This window comes from Cavia porcellus, unplaced genomic scaffold, assembly GCF_034190915.1.
Source record: "Cavia porcellus strain 051 isolate PalLab524CR breed Dunkin Hartley unplaced genomic scaffold, mCavPor4.1 scaffold_18, whole genome shotgun sequence".
NCBI classification, from domain to species: domain Eukaryota; kingdom Metazoa; phylum Chordata; class Mammalia; order Rodentia; family Caviidae; genus Cavia; species Cavia porcellus.
In genome coordinates, this window is record NW_026947501.1 from 28,142,698 (window position 1) to 28,162,364 (window position 19,667).

Sequence of the window (19,667 nt, forward strand, 5' to 3'; positions counted from 1 at the left end):
TTTGTTCTTAAGCAATGGAGCCCTTTTTTTCAAATGCACGCTTACCCTGAAATATGTGACGGTTACTTGAATCTGAATGGTATGATGGAACAGGTGCCAGAGCCTCCCACATGTCCTCCCCACAGGCCTTAAGCCATCCTCTGCCTCTCCTTCTGTGTCTCTGCCACAGAGCACTCTGGGTTTGAAAATCCCTTGTCTGAGGCTTAAGTGGGTGGATTTTTGGAAAGGAGACTGAGCTCGGTGGGGCACAGTGGAGCATGCCTGTAATGTCAACACTCTGGGAGGTGTAGGCAGGGAGGATCATGAGTTCAAACTCAGCCTAAGCAACTTAGTGAGAACCTGTGTCAATAATAATAATAATAACAATAACAGTATGCTGGCATTATGGGACATACCTGTAATCCCAACACTTGGGAGCCTGAGGCAGGATTACTGTGAGACCAGCCCGGGCTACATCATGGGTTCAAGGTCAACCTGAACTACACAGGGAGACTCGGTCTTGAGAAAAAAAAAAGCAAAGGTGGTATAAATCAGTATATGCTATGTATTGGTGTGCTGCTGAACATTTCTTTTCAATTCTGTGTTCAGGCATGTCATGTTTGCAAGAGGCCATGGTGGGTGTATTTTTGCAACAGAAATAAATGATTTCTTTTTCCTGGGAAGCTTTTGTTAAACATTTACCTGCATGCCACTGGTTTGGTAACCAAGTCTTACCAACTTTTTCTCTTTGTTTATCTCTGTGTCTCCCTGACTATGAAGCAGGGTGCACAGGATTCAAACATTGTTGTATGAGTTTCAGCCCCTTCATGGCAGCTGGAGAACATTTATCTTTTCTCCCACTTCACACAGCCAGGAGTAGGCACTTGACCTAAGCCAAACAACCAGAATGCTCTCAGGTAGACTGAATCTAGGAATGCAAGCAACACCTAGGAAGAGTTCATGCCACACTCCCTGTGCCTGCAGCTCCTGAGGAGAGCATGTGGTGCCAGCAGAACATTCTCACTGGTGAGTTTCTGTGGCATGACTTCAGCGTGGCCTTGGCATAACCTCAGCCATGTTTCTGCTGCCCAGCCTGCCCTGAGGAGAGTACAAGATGAGGCCAAAACATTTTACAGCCTTAGAAAGTAAAAAAGTAGCCCAATGTAGTGGTGCACACTTGTACTCTCAGCTAACTCAAGACAGGGAGGCAGGAGAATCACAAGTTGAAGACCAACCCTGGCAATTTAGTGAGACCCTGTCTCATAATAAAAAAATATGTATATAAAGGGCTGAGGATGTAGCCCAATGGTAGAATGCTTGCCAAGCATGAGCAAGCTCCTAGGTTCAACTGTTACACTGAAGAAAGAGAGGGAGAGAGAAAAGAGAGAGACAGAGAGAGAGAGAGGAGTCAAAAGTCAAAACATGCTCAGAAATAATGGAGACATGTCAAAAGGACACAGAAGCCACTGGCCAAATCTGGGACAGATCAGAACACTAAAATAAAGATAATAATGGGTCACAACCCACTGATTGAAATGGTAATCCATGCTGAGATATATATGGAAAGCTCTTCTTTACAAAACAATGCCAACTAATACATGCAAAGGCAATAATGAAAATAGATCACTATTTGGCAATTATCACGGTACAATTGATTCATGCAGTATCCAAAATGGATACTAAAACTGGTTAGTGGAGGTTCAATGGAGATCAGCATATTACACTAGATTCAGAGTATTTACCCAGAAAACACTTATTTACAAAGAGAAACATGGTGATTTACAGTGGAAGAAACTAGCAGACACCACCCTGCACAAGGTTAACGTCATCACTGGTAGGACAGGTTGACCTCATATACCTCTTGCTGTAACACATTGAGAACACAGCATAATTGTGTGTGCGTATGCGCACGAGTGTGTATGTGATGTTCTTGCCAAGAATTTATAACTCTAGAGCTGAAAAAACACCAGAAAGCCCCAGGCTGAGGGACATTCTACAGAATCAATCAAAGATCACACTAAAACTGTCAAGGTCATGGAAGACAAGCATGAGAAAATGTTCTATATTGAGACAGACTTTTTAAAAAATTCAATAAACAAGTATAATGCGTAATCTAGGATTTGGACCTTGGAATAGAAAGGAAAGGATTTTGTGAAACTTGAATGGAGTCTATAAACTGGATGGCAAGGTTGTATCCAGGTTAGTTGCCTAATTGATAGAGTTGCATGAAGCTTATGTAGGACATTATGCTTGCTTGGAAAAATACACATTGAGATATTTAGGGGTGAAATGGTTTCATGTCTGCAATTTGTTCTCAAATTGATCAGAAAAAGAAATGATATTGTATATAAATAATACTAAATATTAACAGTTGCAGAATCTGGCTCTAAAAAATAGAGAGTTCTTTGTATTCATTGCATTTTTTTTATAAATTTGAAAATAATTTAAAACAACTTTTAAAATAAGGACAAGAACTCTTTCTTTTAGAAGGAAGAGCTCCTCTCAGCCTATAAACACTCAAATCTCTGCACTCTAAACAAAGGAAAACTAAAAACAAAATGAAGAAAGGGTCGCCCCATATAGTCACCACTTCCTCTCTGCTGGGCATCAGGATGTAGAGGAAACATCCCTAGAGAGGGTCAGGAAGCCTCTGTTTGAGGCCAGCTCTGCTGCTCCCTAACTGTGTGGCTTTGACCAAAACATTTTATTTCTCCCCGCCTCAGTTCTAAGCTGGAAAATAGTATCTCCCTTGTGGAGCTGTCATGGGGATCAAGGAAAAGGAAAAACTAGGAGAGCAGGTTATAAACCTTAACGCGTTCTACAAGTACTAACTACAAGTGACCCTGCCCTTTAATTCCTGGGGACACAGGGCCATTGCCACCTGCTCAAGTGTACCCTCTCCCAGGAGCTTGGCTGGCGCTGTACGGGACTGCACACAGTAATCACAACCTTGGGGACAGGGCTGATGCCCTTGCCTCTGCCTCCTTTTCTCAGCCTTGGCTGCAAACTTGCCTGGACCTTCTACCTGCCTGTCCAGGGCAGATGTTGTTGTTTTGGTTTTCCTGGCCCTTTTCCTCTTCATTGACCTGTTTTTTTGGAGTGTCTAGTTTGCCTCACCTCGTGAGAATTTCTATTACTATGCAGATGACCACCTCACTTCATAGTTAGGATTAATTTGTCTAACTTCATAGTTAAGATTCATTAGTCAGGGTTTACAAGGGCATAGATTTAATACAGAGCACAAAATATATAGGATTATTCTATAATATTCATCCAAAGAGTCAAATGCAGAAGAATACAGAAGATCTGTCTACATACTGGAGTCCAAAGAATCCAGCTTAGGGCATGGATCCCATGGTGAGTCCTCCATGAGTCCAATTGGAAGCCTGGAGCCCATGACAATGTCTCACGCAAGTCTATTCCAAGAAAATGAGCTAGGAAGGCCCAAAGCTCAGTGGTGGAAGCTAGAAAGTCTGTGCCAGGGAAATGAAGGATCTGTGCGACAGGCTGAGGGGTCTTCATTGGAGCCAGGAAGTGATGCTCAAGGTAAGGATCAGATATCACCTGAAAAGGCCCACAGCCATCCTCAGCAACAGCGAGGACCCAAACTCCTCCAGTGATGAGAACAGCTGAGTTCATATCCGGAAAACCAGTGTAACAAGCTCCTCCAAGAGAATCAATCCCACACCTTCTTTCCATCCTGTTCTCCTTTTATGCTGTTGGCAACAATCCTCAAGTGGGCCTTCCACATCCAAAAACATACTGATTCGTTCATCTGGGTGTTACAAATACACCAGAAGTTAAACCGCACATGCTAGAAACCTAGAATCATTAATTGTTAATATGACAATTATTGCTGGTCATGATGGCATACATTGTAACCTCAGTACTTGGGAGGCTAGGCAAGAGAATCTCTGTGAGTTCAAGGCCAGCCTGGGGTACATAATGAGTTTAAGGCAAGCATGAACTATGTAGTCTCAAAAAATAAACAAAAAAATCATAATTATTTGCTGAAAATATCTCTTATCCACCCCAATACTGATATAGAAATAACATAGGCCCTCCAAATAATCCAAATAATATAAGAGAAATCTTATAATTCCCAGCCTCCTAGCTTATTAGATGTCCAATGTACCAAGTTTGTATTCTCTAAAATCAAAGAATAAATTTTAGAAATACCATAAGTTAAGAGCAGAAAACATTTACTGGAGGAAGAAAAGCTATATTTATTGGGGGAAAAAGCTTCTGTCTAAGAGAGACAGAAGGGATCCTAAATAAGATGCTAGAGATCCTGCTTCTCAAGGGAATTTTTAGAGCAAAACCTTAAGATGAGGCAGTTCTAAGGTAGGAAGAAACTATAACCAACTAATAAGATTACAAATACAGTCACTTAGAAAACTTTGACCCAGTGAGAAATCACAAGGTGGGCATGAGGTGGGACAAAAGTATAGTTAACCAGTAAGATTACAAATATATATTACTTAGGTAATATTGATTAAATGGAGATCAAATGGGAAAGCAAATTGTGCACCAGTGTACATGGGCCAAATGGGGACTTTCCTGAAAAGGAGGTTTTGATCCCCCATCCAAGGTGAGTGATACCTATTCAGAATATCAATCATTGCTGTGCATACCTAGGGGAAGTATATAGGTGTATTCATCCCATCTTTTGTATACAGGTCTGATCTATAAATATGCCTCTACCTACAGTTGTACTGTACCTGTACTGACTCCTTTGAGGGTCTATCCCTGTCTGACTGCCTATAATATTTCTAGGTAACTGCTTATAATATTCCTCCTCTGAAGAAGTATCCCTGACTGCCATGAGGGAGGAAGGGGTAATGATCATTCTGACTAATTGAGGCTGCAGGGGGTTTTAGTTGTGATCAGCAGTCAGAGATATTTCCCAGAAGGTCTATCTAAAGGCCCTCAATAGATGCCAGACATTCTCATTTTGGGTAGACATACAGCTTTAAACTTGAAGGACTGCCAGGTGTGGTGGTGCATGCCTGTAATCCCAGCACTTGGGAGACTTGAGGCAAGAGGATCTTTGCAAATTTGAGACCAGCCCGAGTAACAAAGAGAGCTTAAGGCCAGCCTAAACTGTCAAAAACAAACAAACAAACAAAAAGATTATTGACCAGGTATAGAGAAGACTGTAATCCTAGCATTTGGGAGGCTGAAGCATGAGGATTGCTGTGCATTTGAGGCCAGACTGGACTACAAAGTGAGTTCAAGCCAGCCTGAAATTCAGAGTGAAACCCTGTCATTCATATATATATATATATATATATATATATATATATATATAGTTGTAACCCCCTCCCAAAAAACAAGGCCCCAGAGAGATGAAAAAAGAATGGGACAAAACGATGTCATTTTAAGAAGAAGTGCTTTTATTTTAGCTGGCCCAGCGACAAGTGCAGATGGAATTTGCAAAGCTGTGCAACTGAGTTAGAATTGTGATTGATTTTTATAGTTGATTTATGATTAGCTCATTGATCATTAAGTACATAGTGATGAGAAACAGAAACAAGGTGGGCCTTTGTTCCCCTTTGCTTGAGGTCAGAGGCATTTCACAGTGGGTGGTTAGCCAATTCATAGCCCTTGGTCTGCCAATTCCAAGAACATTTGTCTCTCATAAAGGGAAAAATGGTTGACACAGCATCATTTGTCTCTTACAAGGGGAACAAAAGTTGACACAGCAAACAGGTTACTAAGGTGGTGGGGAACAACGCATTACAGAACAGCATGATGATGCAGTCAGTTAATTTATAACAAATTTATAATAATGTGTTGGTGCTCCAGGTACATGGTTACTAGGGCAATAAGCATAGAGCATAACATTCCCCACTAGTTTCTGTCAGTAATCCAAATCATTGGCTCATGGAGTTTTCAGGCAGAGGTATCTGTTCATAAACTTGTGTCTTTAAAATCATGAGTTTTATAGTTTGAATCCAATCTTTGACATAATTTACTAATTTGTTTATAATGCAAGGTCCAATTGTTAAACAAGTAAGTACAATTAACAGGTCTGGAGGCTGCTGTGATTAATGTTGTCAACCAGGGAGATAAAGAAAACCATCATTTAAATTAATTCTGTTTAGCTTGTCTGGCCTGTTCTCATTCCTGTAGCCACCTCTTAAGGCTGGCCATACTTTGTCAGATAACCCCAGAATAATTTCTATATAAGCAATAATTTTTTCCTAATGCCAGACAGAGGCCTCCTTCCTTTAGGAACAGGAGATCTAGACCCCACTGCTTTTGTAAAACCATCTCAGCCAGTGAACTTAAAGCATCATCTAATTTGGAGACAGAGTCACTAAGGGCTGCTAAATCTTGGTCAATGAGTGTACTTAGGTGTCTATAATTTTGGTCTCTATTAGGCTGGACACTCTTAAAACTATTAACCTTGATATCTCAATTTCCAGTAATACAGGTAAGAGTACAGGATTTTTCTTCTCTTGGACTGGACTCTTTAAGTCAAAGCTAGGGAACAAGTGACTCCTACCATTATCTCCAGAGTACCAATACACTAGGGGAAAGATATGGACTAATATGCAAAGCTCAGGGTGCTGAGTGAACAGGTGTTGCATGGAACAAGGAGTTATACCAGAAGTATGAGCAAACCAGGCTCCATTGGGAGCAACAAGGTGCTGATTAGAAGGATAAGAAAAATTATGAATCAAAGCTGAAGAGGTAAGATTACAGAGTGCAGCATAAGGGGAAGTGTGCAAGGAGTAGGAGGCAGAGTAAACACAGGTTCCTGGAGTACCCTGTATATTGTCCAGTGTGAGCAGGGGCCTAGCACCCCACCAACAAGTGGTGTCATCTGCACAGGAATTTAAAAGTTGATTTGCCATAAGCAATGTCCAGAGGCAAGAAGGGGTCTAGAGATGGCGCAGAAATCACAGAGGGCAAAAAGGCCTCAGGATAAGGAAGTCTAGTGGAGGAGAATAGAAGATGGGGTCTCCTGAGTGAAGAAAAGGTAATGACCCCCTTTATTTTCCTGTCAAGGAGAGACAGATTCACAACTGCAATGTCTACAAAAATATTTTGTCTCTACGGACTGTGAGCACCTGTGATCAGAGGCTAGCTGTTGCTTTTGGGGCAAAGATACCAGCCAGCAAACTGTAATTTCTTTTGATTACATAGGTCCCTGCAAGTCTCTATTAGCAACCAATCATGCAGCATGGCATGTGGACCCAACAACAATCTCTTTTGTCTAATTTTTGCTGGGATGTAATCTAATAGGGCACATAAATCTATCTTATTTATCCCATAAGACAGTAGCATTGGCTATCAATAATTCACCAGTGAAATAGTAATTTTCCAAGTTCCAAACAGTGGGTTACAAGGTATCTCCTTGGGGTATTCATAAGGAATAACACCTAAGAACAAGATTATTGGATACATTTGGCAATTTTAAGCTTTAAAGAATCCTTGGAGGGAACAACAGTCCACTTATCTGTCAGAGGCTGGAAGTGACTTGAAGTGATAATGATGAATCCAGGTAGGCTTTTCAGCAACTTTGACAGCAGTCGGAGTGCTGAGGACCATGCTGTAGAGGTCTTCTCACTAAGGTTTGAGAGACTCACAGTGATATCTCTTGATGACTAGTGTCCTACGTTTCACTGCAGGATGTTCGTCCTCGGGATGGGCTGCAGGCAAAGGTTGTTGTTCTCAGAATAACTGTGGATGGAAGTTAGAGCTAGCTGAAGGGCCTGGAGGAACTTAACAAGATCTTGATTAGCCAGATCAGCTAGTTTTTTCTCAGAAATCTTAGGAATAAGAGGAGAAGGTCTCTCATACAGAGCTTTAAAAGGGGAAACACCTGCAACATAGGGGGTACATCGTGTGCACAAGAGGGCAAAAGGAAGGACACTCACCTAGTTCTCGCCAGTTTCCAAGGCCATCTTAGTTATTACCATTTTTAAGGTCTGGTTTATCCTTTTTCTTGTCCTGAACTTTGAAGCCTGTAAGCACCATGGAGTTTCCAATCAATCTGCAAAGCTTGGGTTAGTTTTTGAGTTATCTGAGCTATAAAATCTGGGCCATTGTCAGACCTCATGGATAAAAGGGAGGCCAAATCGGGGAAACTGCTATCAGGGCTGACTCAGACTTAGTAGGTAAAGCTTCAACCCATCTAGTGAAAGTATCTACTCTTACTAATAAGTACTTATTCCCTGAAGTCCAGGCTTTTCTATTTTTGTGAAATCTATTTTCCAATGTTTTCCAGGCATAGTCCTACAATAATGAGTGGTTTCCATTTGTGTGGTTGCTTCAGGTTCACCATCTGGCACTGAGGGCATCTATGGCTCACAGACTGAGTAAGCTTCAATAACTGAGGGATAAAGAAACAATCTTGAAAAAGAGCAGTGAGTTTTGATCCTCCCATGTGAGTAGACTGATAAGCTTGTTGGATGGGGAGGAGGACTTAATTATCAGGCAGTTGGTACCAGCCCCTAGGATATCAGACTTTGCTCAGAGTTGGCTGCCAAATGTCTTTTTGAATGCAAAAGGGCTCTGACAGAGTAGGTGGAATCAGTAGCAATGCCGTGGCTGTCTCAATCCCCACTGATTTTGTGGCTGCTTTTCGGGCAGCAGCGTCTGCTAGATTATTTAATAGCCACCTTCCCTGGCATCCAAATGGCAGCTAACAAATCCAAAACTTGGGGAGCATTTTTGATCTTTTGGCCCCCTTAAGTCAATAAACCTCATTCCTGATAAATGGTCCCATGAACATGGGCAGTAGCAAATGCATAGCTGCTATCAGTCTGACAACTTGAGGGCCTCAGTGAGGGCAATGAGTTCAGCCCATTGGGCCAATGTTCCTGGCTCCAAGGTTTATTCCCATAGAATCTGAGAGTCCATGATGGCAGCTCCCATGACCCGCTTACCTTGATAGATGTGACTGTGTCCATCAGAGAAATACGATAGAACTCCAGACAGTGGCTCATCTGCCAAGTCTGGTTGAAGCCCCATGAGATGGCCAGAGGGGCAAGGAAGGGTCATCATCAGGCAGCAGAGTAGCTGGGTTCAAAGCCACTGTCTCCTTGAAACTGATGGTAGTCGGATCCGAAAGTAATGCCTGATAGTGCATGACTAGGGAGTTAGGCAGCCATCGTGGGGGAGCTTTGATGAGAGTCTCCAGTGAATGAGAGGAGATAATTAAAAGTTTTTGTCCAAATGTCAACTTTTGCCTCTTTCACCAGCAGGGCCACCGAGGCAATCATCTGCAGACAAAGCAGCCATCCGGCTGCCACATTATCAAGTCTCTTAGAAAGATAGGCAACAGGCCTTTGTCATGGTCCTAAACTCTGGGTCAGTACTCCTTTTGCTATCCCTCACTTTTCATCAAGATAGAGGGAAAAAGGTTTTTGCAAAATTGGTAGAGCCAGAACTGGAGCTTCTGTTAAGGCTGATTTCAGTTGCTTAAAAGCCTGGTCTCATGAGTCTGTAATCTAAAGCAGGCAACATCCTATGGCTCCTAGAAATTCTCACATTTGCTTTCTAGTCACAGGGACTGGAATCTGTAATCTGTTGAATGGCTTGCACCCACTGGAAGGAAAGAGTCAGTTCTAAGCAAACTCTAACTGTAGGGAGCCGTGCGACAGTCCCATTGCTGCCTCCCTGCCTCTCTCTCTCCTATGGGCATAATGTATCTGCCTACATTAACCATAATCCTCTCCTGCTCACATCACATATCCGGATGTGACGATGACCCTGTTGTATTCATCCCCATAGCCTCTTCCTGTCCCACCTGCCCGCCCTTGGCCTATAAAAGATGTAGTCACTTCCAGAATAAACGGGGCTTGATTGGGCTCTCTCAACTTGCCTCAGTCTCTCTCTCTGTCTCCCGCATGTCTTTATTTAATCCCCATTCCCCCTCCAGGTACACCCCACAGATTGATCCGCAGGCCAGATCATCTAATAACTAACTGAGGGGCATTTCCTCAAATCTCTCAAGCCTTTGCAATTTTTATTTAATATCAGGGGCCAACAATTACAAAGGCATTATTAATGGCCCTTGCTTTTTAGGTGCTACTAGATCTACAGGTGCACAAATGTACTAGGCCTCTAGCAATCTTTCCAGAAACCCCGAGGGGGACTCATCATCCAATTGTCTCACCTTTGCTACCTTGGACAAATTGGTGGGTTTTCTGGCAGCCCTTAAAGGCTTCCAAGAACAACTGGCAATACCAAACGAGAGCCTTCTTACCTCTGGTTGCCAGATCGGGGAGACAAAGGGAAAGAATGGCTCTGGCATTCAGGATCAGAGGATGGGTTTTCATCTGGGATGTACACTGCTTTTTAATCCCACAGCATGAATGTTATCTCTCTCTTCTTCTGTAAACAAAACCTGCAAAATCTGCTGGCAGTCGTCCCAAGTGGGGCAATGAGTGGAGAAGAAAGATCCTCCCCCTTTTTAGAAAATAATCTTATTTTAATGGAAACATTTTGCAGTAAAGGTTTGCTGATCCAATTCTGTCAAATTCTGAACACATTTGTTTTTATCTGTTTTTTACTTATTATCAGTCAATTATCTTTTTCATAGCTTTTAGACAACATTAAAACTTTTAACAAAATCCTTGAAGTAACTTTCTTAGTAGTCTAAAATATTTTAAGCCATTTTATGTCTTTTTACCACCTTAAAATGTTACACTTTAAAAACTGTAACTTTTGGACTTCTGGGAGAACATGGCAGATAGATAACAGCAGCTATGGAGGCTCTCTGAGATAGCCAGCTTAGAATCCAGAAATGGTGCAGTGTGAGGAGTCCTACGCAAGGGGAGATCTACCCTGCCGACATAGGAACGAACTAAGCTGAGAGAAACCAACTGGAAATGCAATCTTGATGCTATGACCAGGAACAGATAAAATTTCAGCCCTGAGCTGGAACCTGTGACTCTGGAAACCATGATTTGAATTTCCTGCCGCTGCTGCATCTGAATCAGCACAGCAGGGACAGAGATGCAAAAGCTCTGAGAGTGGGAATCGGCGAACTGAATTGAGAGGGGAACTGGTGGGGAACTCTGCATCAACCTGCGGTGAGTGAGAGGAACAGGGACCCTTCCATAGACTAGGAGGCTCCAACAAAGGACATTCTGGGACCAGGCAGACTAGCCAAAACAGGACGCTGCAGTGACTTTAGTTGCATATTCCCCTCTCAAGTGGGATTGGTGGGGAGTGCTTGGCCTGGGTGACACCACGGACTAACACCCAGTAGGCTAGCCCAAACCAGGTCCAGACACCTGGCAGTGCACCCTAGCAGTGAAGCCTTCAGGAGGTTGACCTGGAGGGGGCGGGCCCAGCAGAGGCTGCCCAGGTCTGTGTCTCCCTAGTACACTGTAGTGGGTGGGAACACCTAGCCGGTGGATTCAAACAAACTGTAACTGACAAAGAAAGAAACTGGGCCTCCTATATACACCTGTATGGAAGGAACAAAAAATATGGGAAGAGGGAGCAACAAGAAAGGGCCCTCAGTCCCCAATCCTGAGAACACTGATCCAGGAAAGGTAAATGCAAAGGAGAATGAGTGATCCATCCTGCGGATTGGTCCATGGGCCTTTCCTGGAGAAGGGATGGGGATGAAGGGCTGGACAAGAGAAAAGAGAGATGGAGACAGGTTGAGATTCCAATTGAGTCTCGTTTATTCAGGAAGTGTACATGGCTTATATAGAGCCAAAGGGGACGTGGCCTTACAGGATGGGCCAGCTTGGATCTTCTCATATGCAGTGGGCCTATCAGACTAGCAGGAAGTTATATGTAGGCACATAGGTAAGTGGACATGATGGCAACAAGAGGGGATTATGGGAGAAGTAGGCTGAAGCAGGAAGTTGCTCACGTCATGTGCACTGTAGGCAAGGAGAGGATCATGGGAAATGTAGGCTGACACACAAAATGCCCTCAGGTGGGAGGGGCAGGGCAGCAGCAGCCATTCTGAGCTACTCCCTACAAATGAAGACAGAAAATGTGCAAATATCAGACACAGCACCAATAGACATAAAGCAGTATCTCTGGAGTCTCATAGACGAGTTCAAAAGTGAAGTATTTAATGAAGTAAAGCAAGATAGAAGTAGAATAGTTAGAGAAATGCTAAGCACCGCCCAAGAAAAAACAAATGGTGGAATGGAAGAACAGAAAAAAAGGGGAGAATTGTTTGATGGAAAAAATAGAGAAAACATAGAATACATGAAGCAGGTTCAAAGAGATTACCAGGAAACTAAAAACTCTATTGAAAGCTGGCATAACAGCTTGAAAGAAACTAAGGATAGATTATCTGAACCGGAGGACAGATTTGTAATGTGGGAACATGAAATGAAAAACTTAAAAATAACAAGGAAACAAACAGCAATAATACAAAGGCTAGAAGATAATAAGAGGATCTATAACTTAAGAATTAAGAATGTAAAAAGAAAAGTAGGGACACAAACAAATAAACTACAAAGGCTATTCACAGAAATAATCCAGGAGAATTTCCCTAACTTAGCAAAAGGTAAAGATACGCAGATATATGAGGCATACAGGACCCAGCCACCTACAACCCAAACAGAACTACACCCAGGCGTATAATAATCAAACTTCCAGAAATCCAATATAAGAACAGATTATTAAAAGCCGTCAGAGACAAGAAACAGATCACTTACAAGGGAACACCCATCAGAATTACAGCAGACTTCTTGGCACAAACCATCAAATCACGAAGAATGTTGGGGGAAATAATTCAAGCTTTGAAAGATAATAACCTCTAGTCAAGATTGATATATCCTGCACAACTGTCCCTAGAAATTGATGGAAAAACAAGGTGCTTCCAGGATAAAGAGGAACTAGGGGAATTTGCGACCACCAATTCAACTCTACAGAGAATACTGCAGAACATTCTAAAAAAGAAAAATTCCAGGATTCCAGAGACAATGGCAGAGAGGCCACAATGAATGGAGCAGAAAGTGAAATGAAGAAGACAAACTGACAATTAATGACAGAAAAAGAGCTCAACAGAAATGAGGCAGAGAAGGTTGGATGGTAGGAACAGCTATTTTGGAGAAAACAAGACATCATAATAGCTAGTGCTGATTTAATATCATCTTGTTTTGAAGTCCCATCAAGCCTTTGTTCTTCTGTCTCCATCGGTCTTAACAGGTTGTATCTTGTTGGATTTTATTATGTATGATAATATAAACAAAAACTTTTATAGACAAGGAGATTATACAGAAACCATTGTTCATTTTCTGTTAGTTGATTCTAAATACCCTGTAATACTGTCATTCTCTTGAATGGTTTTACATTGTCTTGATATGTTTGATGCTACAGTATACGAAGTTATACTCAAAGATTTCAAGGAAAGAGACACTATGGTAACTACTTTTATGTCGGGATATCTTGTGGTGAACCACTATTTTGCTTAAATGGTTATGTTTTGACCTATGCTGTTTTGTTATGTCCTCTTTTATCTCAGTCTCCTTTTTTATTATTTACTTTTTAATTTTTATCTTTTTAATTAAGGGAAAAATAAATAAAAATAGCAGGATATATTATAGTAACCCACTTTAATTTCCTATTAACTTGATTTGAAACCTTGTATTGCTCTTACCATCTTGTTTTGACTGATTTTCCTCTATTCAATTTTTCTTGATAGTACCAAGTTTGAGAGTATAGGCAACAACTGTGAAGACAGTAAGATTCACTATAACGCCCATTCTGGTTTGATTATTACCTTCTTTTGAAGTCCTGAAATGTCTCCAATGTTTTTGTTTTATTGGTTTTGTTCTTTACTGTTTGTTCAACTTTATTATAACTGATGATATAGGCAATTCTTTTTAAGATAGCAAGAGGCGGGGCTGGGGATTTAGCTCAGCGGCATAAGCGCCTGCCTTACAAGCAGGCAGTCGTGAGTTCGATCCCTGGTACCGATAAAAAGGAAAAAGAAAAAAAAGAGATAGCAAGAGGCATTATGGTAACCATTGTTGATCACCTTGTATTCTGTTTTTACATTATGTATTATGTGCATCCTTTTGATTTGACTGACTCTGTTCTGTTATGTCACATTTGGTTTTACTTTCTTAAAAAAAAAGTAATAAGAGCTGTGGGAGTAATAAAACCCCAAATGTGTAATTGTCATTGTACAAAAGAAAGGAAAAGAAAGTGCTCTAAAGGATATAACTGCATGTATATTTAAATGTATAAGATAGATAACCATATTACTGAGTTTTGTTGGATCATTGAACAGAATTGTTTGCAGTCTCACTGTTTGAGTGTCTACTTTATATGCTTTAATTTTGTAAGTTGAACAACTATTTCCAAGATGACAATATGTAATCTATTAACTAGTGATTTCCTACTGTTTATTTTTTTTTTTTTTTGAAATTCTGTATACCTTGTACCCTTTTTCTGGTTTTTTTTTTTTTTTTGCTTTTTCTCCTTAAAAAAAGAGGGGGGGGACAATGGTTGACACAGCATCATTTGTCTCTTACAAGGGGAACAAAAGTTGACACAGCAAACAGGTTACTAAGGTGGGGGGGAACAACGCATTACAAACAGCATGATGACGTGGTCAGTTAATTTATAACAAATTTATAATAATGTGGTCGGTGCTCTAGGTACCTAGAGCAATAAGCATGGAGCATAATATATATATATATATTATTAAAATTTTGTTGGCTGTATTCATCATATATATATATATTATATATATATGATGAATACAGCCAACAGCAAAATTTTTATCAGAAAGAGCTAGTAATAGCTTCTCAAAAAGATGGTAAGGAGAAAATTTAGGGAATTTTAGAATCTGACATGGCATTAACCTGTTTACTATCTTGAACAGCTATCAAGATATTAGAAGGATCAGGAATGTACACACAAGATTTAGTTTTTACAGTTTCACAAGTATCCCCCTGTGTTGTTTTTACAATGTCTAATGTCATCCAATTTTGAAGGTAGTTTGCCTCAACAATTTTATTTTTTAATTTAGGAGAGAGAGAGAGAGAGAGAGAGAGAGAGAGAGAGAGAGAGAGAGAGAGAGAGAGATGAGTGACCGTGTCACTTAAGGCCTGCTGAGAATAGTTAATTGGCTGGGGATTTAGCTCAGCGGCATAAGCACCTGCCTTGCAAGCAGGCGGTTGTGAGTTCGATCCCTGGTACCGATAAAAATGAAAAAGACAAATAAATAAATAAAAGAGAATAGTTAATTAAGGCCTCGATGTGTTGTATTACACCCTCTAACCCTAAGTGAGGGATTAAAATAGAACCTAAATAGCCGGGCATGGTGGCTCACACCTGTAATCCCAGCACTCGGAGGCTGAGGCAGGAGGATTGTTGTGAGTTCGAGACCAGCTTGGGCTACAAAGTGAGCTGAAGGCCAGCCTGAACTGCACAGAGACCCTGTTTCAAAAAGACAAAAAAATAGAACCTAAATGATCATACAAGTGAAATACACTCCATCTTAGGCATTGTAAATTTGCAGGTTTATCAATACTTTTGACACTCTTACCTTATAACCATGCAAATCTGAAAATTTTAGTGTGTATTTATACTGTGCAGAGGATGTCTGCCCCACATATTTAGTAGTTAGGCCAATGAGAATAAGAATAATTTTGTTCTCAACATAAAGGGCCTTTCTATTAAATTGTCCTATAGTTGGAGTTAACCACATCATCAGTCATCATCAGTCATCATCAGCATAAATATTGACTTTCTGGGCTTTGCTGCGTTGTAAAGTCCTCTGTCAGAGCTATGTATCCTGTTTGCTGAGCACTAGTTCCAAGAGCCAGCAAAAAACTTTTAAGCATCTGATGTAAAGTCACTACTACATATTTTGTCCTTTTGTCTCATTTTCCATGGAGGAACTGATATCCCCAAAGAGGGTCAGGGAGGGGCTGTCTAGTAAGTCTTCCCTGCCTGCATACATATAGAGAATTACCTGTTCACAGTCACGTCTTTCAGCCTCAATTTCCTCCTTTCCTGGTAGAAAGGCGACAAGGTTTAAGGAGGAAAATGTCTTTATTTGAGTGGCTGGTCTTTCTAGAAGCAGAGTCTTGTATTTAAGAAGTTGGTTGTCTGATAACAATAGGTTCCCTTTGGAGGAAAGAAGTCCTGCCACACTGTGAGCTGTGGATACAACGAGACCTTTGTCTAAGGTCAGCTTGGATGCCTCCACTACCAGAAGTGCCACTGCAGCCACAGTGCTAAGGCACGCAGGCCACTTTTTTACTATTCATGACTCAGATACCCTACAGACTGCTGATCAGGTCCCCAATCTTCCCAAAGCCACACCCCACCTTTCATCAGCATACAAATTGAGACAGTGTCCAGTTGGTAGGCTCAGTACTGGGGCATTTAGCACTTGTTTAAGCTTCTGGAATGCATTTGAGAATCTGGTCCCCATATCAAAATGTATATCAGCCTTTTGGGTTTCTTTTATAAGCTAAAACATGGTTGTGAAATTTCATAACTTGTTATCTAAAGGTAACATAAGCCTGTAATTCCTAGGAATACTCTTAGCTATTATAGTCTTGGGCTGCGGGAGGAAGGGAATTGGTTTAATTCTCTCTTCTCCCAGCCTTCTGGTTCACTTAGATATGACAAGACCGAAATATTTTATCTCAAGGCTGTACAGTTGTGTTTTAGACCTAGAAATCCTATCATTTTTGTCTGCTAGAAAGTTAAGCAAGGCACAGATGCCTTGGCTAGGGGCTGGGGATTTAGCTCAGCGGCATAAGCACCTGCCTTGCAAGCAGGCAGTCGTGAGTTCGATCCCTGGTACCGATAAAAACGAAAAAGACAAAAAAAAAAAAAAAAAAAAAGAAAGTTAAGCAAGGCACAGGTGCCTTGGCTAGAGGGCTCTTCTGAGGGGGTACATAACAGTGTATTACCCATCTATATCAAGACTGTGACTTGGGAAACTTCAAAACATACCAAGTCATGGGAAAGCTCTTCCACAAAAAGTATGGTGACTGTCTCTGAACACTTAAGAACACACAGTCCATGGTAGTTGAGAGACCTGGTCATGAGGATTTTTAAAGGCAAAAAAAAACTGGGAATCTGTAATGTAAAGAATACAAAAGAATGAATCTTTTAAATCTAACACTGAAAACCACTAGCATCTTTGGGGATCTGAGGAAAGAGATTATTATAATTTTAAGTAAACCTTGTGTCCTTAGGTTATCAGTTATAAGCAAGAATATTTCCTTGGGGCTAGGGTTTTAGCTCAGCGGCATAAGCGCCTGCCTTGCAAGCAGGCAGTCATGAGTTCGATCCCTGGTACTGATAAAAAGGAAAAAGACAAAAAAAATATTTTCTTAACTTTAGACCTTAGAGGGTAAGGTGTCTGGTGGGGAAAAATAGAATTTTTGAGATGTAGTTGTACTAGAGGAGCTCTTATTGCTCTGTTTTACCTTTCGTTGCCCATACTTCAGGATTTATTTCTGTCTGTACTAGGTGGAGGCAGCATACCTGATTGGGTGCATATATATTGCAATATGCAGACAAGATAAAGTTCCGTCCTGGGAACTGGACTTTCAGACATAATTAAAAGGAATAATTTATAAAAATTAAAAGGAATGGGGGCTGGGGATTTAGCTCAGCGGCATAAGCGCCTGCCTTGCAAGCAGGCAGTCGTGAGTTCGATCCCTGGTACTGATTAAAAAAGGAAAAAATAAATGTCTGGCCAGGAGTGGTCACACACTATGATCCTAGTGCTCAGGAGGCTGAGGCAGAAGGATTACTGTTAGCTTGAGGGGGATATGGATTATATAAGTGAGTTCAAGGCCAAGGCCAGCCTGTAGTACACAGTGAAAGCCTATATCAAAAAGAAAGCCAAAACAAAAGCAAAAATTTTTTTAAAAAAGAATACATGCCTGAAATGTTTACTATCCTAACCCTCTAACAGATAGGTAGGTCGGTGGGGGTCTTGTACAGAGACTGCCTGGTCTCCAGTAGGAACTGGCTTTTCTATTGGCTGTCTGTCTTCTGACCTTCTAAACTTAAAAAAATATTTATCTCCAAATGTAATAGCAGCTAATAATGCTGCTTGTCTCTTACTAAAAGTCAATGTTTCATTTAAAAGTAACATTATATTTCCCCAATTTATAGGTATGATTAAGTCCTCTAAAGACCTCAATGTACTTATCAAGGTCATCTGAAAACTTTCCCAGATTTCATTTGATCTGTTTTAGGCTACTGAGAGGAAAAGACATACGAACGTGAGTAGTCTCATATGGCTTATGATTATAATTTAAATACAAATAAGAATTGTTTCTTAATGTAAAGATAGTCTGAATATAAGGTAATTCTGGTCATTTTTTCCTTTCTTACAATGTTATTCTAGTTGCAAAAGAGTGTCACAATTAAAGCTTTTCTCTGCCATTTTGGCTCTAGAGAGTAGGCAGGCCTTGTGTGGAAGAATATTAAATATTCTTTCAATATATTAGGGCTGAACATTTTTCCAGTGCTTAAGAATACATTCCAAAGGAGCAAGATATTTTGATATCAAGTAACCCATCTGAAAAATGTAAGAGAAATAAATGGTGCCCCTTTAACTTCTGTTTGGTTTTTATATCTCCAAGCCATCCCCTAAGGTGATCAGCTCCAGAGCAGGTGGCTGCCATCTGCAAAGAAACCATAAGATGGTCTGGCCAAATTATCTATCCTGTCTTCCCCAATCCTATCTTTCCTGAGAACTCAAATTGCTAATTCCAGAGGGTGTTTCTAAATGCACAAATTACTGCTGGGCATGGTGGTGCATGCCTATAACCCCAGCACTCACGAGACTGAGGCAGGGGGATTTCCATGAGTCTCAGGCCAGCCTGAACTACATAATGAGACCCTATCTCAAAAAACCAAACTAATAAATAAATAAATACATCACAAGTTGCAATTGATCTCAATTGTAACAGTCATGTTTAATGAAGGAAGCATTGCTTAGCACTAAATCGCTGCCTTCTAGCTCTTTAAAAGAGACTGAATTGTAAGTAGTTGGAGTGCTTCTCAGTCTGCAAAAAAGACTACCTCTAGAAATAGGTAAAAATGGCTCAGAAAAATCTTGTCCTGGGCCCTTGGGTGGAGAAGCCTCTAAAACATTCCTGTTATTTATCTAATCACGTAGGCAACCTTTTCTAGCAGCAAGACAAGGATATGCTTTTTAAAGTCCATTTTAAAATTTCTGTGTCAGGGCTGGGGATTTAGCTCAGCGGTATAAGCACCTGCCTTGCAAGCAGGGCATCGTGAGTTCGATCCCCAGTACCGATCAAAAGGAAAAAGACAAAAATAAAATAAAATAAAATACATAGTAGATTTCATGAAGACCCATTTCACAGAATTTCATATCATGGCCCACTAGAGGTCACTCTAATATTATTCTTCCTAGTGCTATTGCCTAAAAAGTCAAACAAGGTACACCAGTAAATTTGGCAACTAATCCAAATGTGACTAACAAATTTACCATCGTTTTAACAAAAGACTATGCATTAAAGAGACAAGGCTTAAGCAACTGACAAAGACAAAGCACAAAATTCAAAGCATGCACAATTAACAAACAAGGATGACATTTCTGATTATCTAAGCAAGTTATAATCCAGACCCTATGAAACAAAAGCAAACTCTTACATCCACCCAAATAGCTAGATAGGAGACCTCCAAATGATACAGGGTCACCCAATAATACAAATAATATAAGGGAAATATTATAA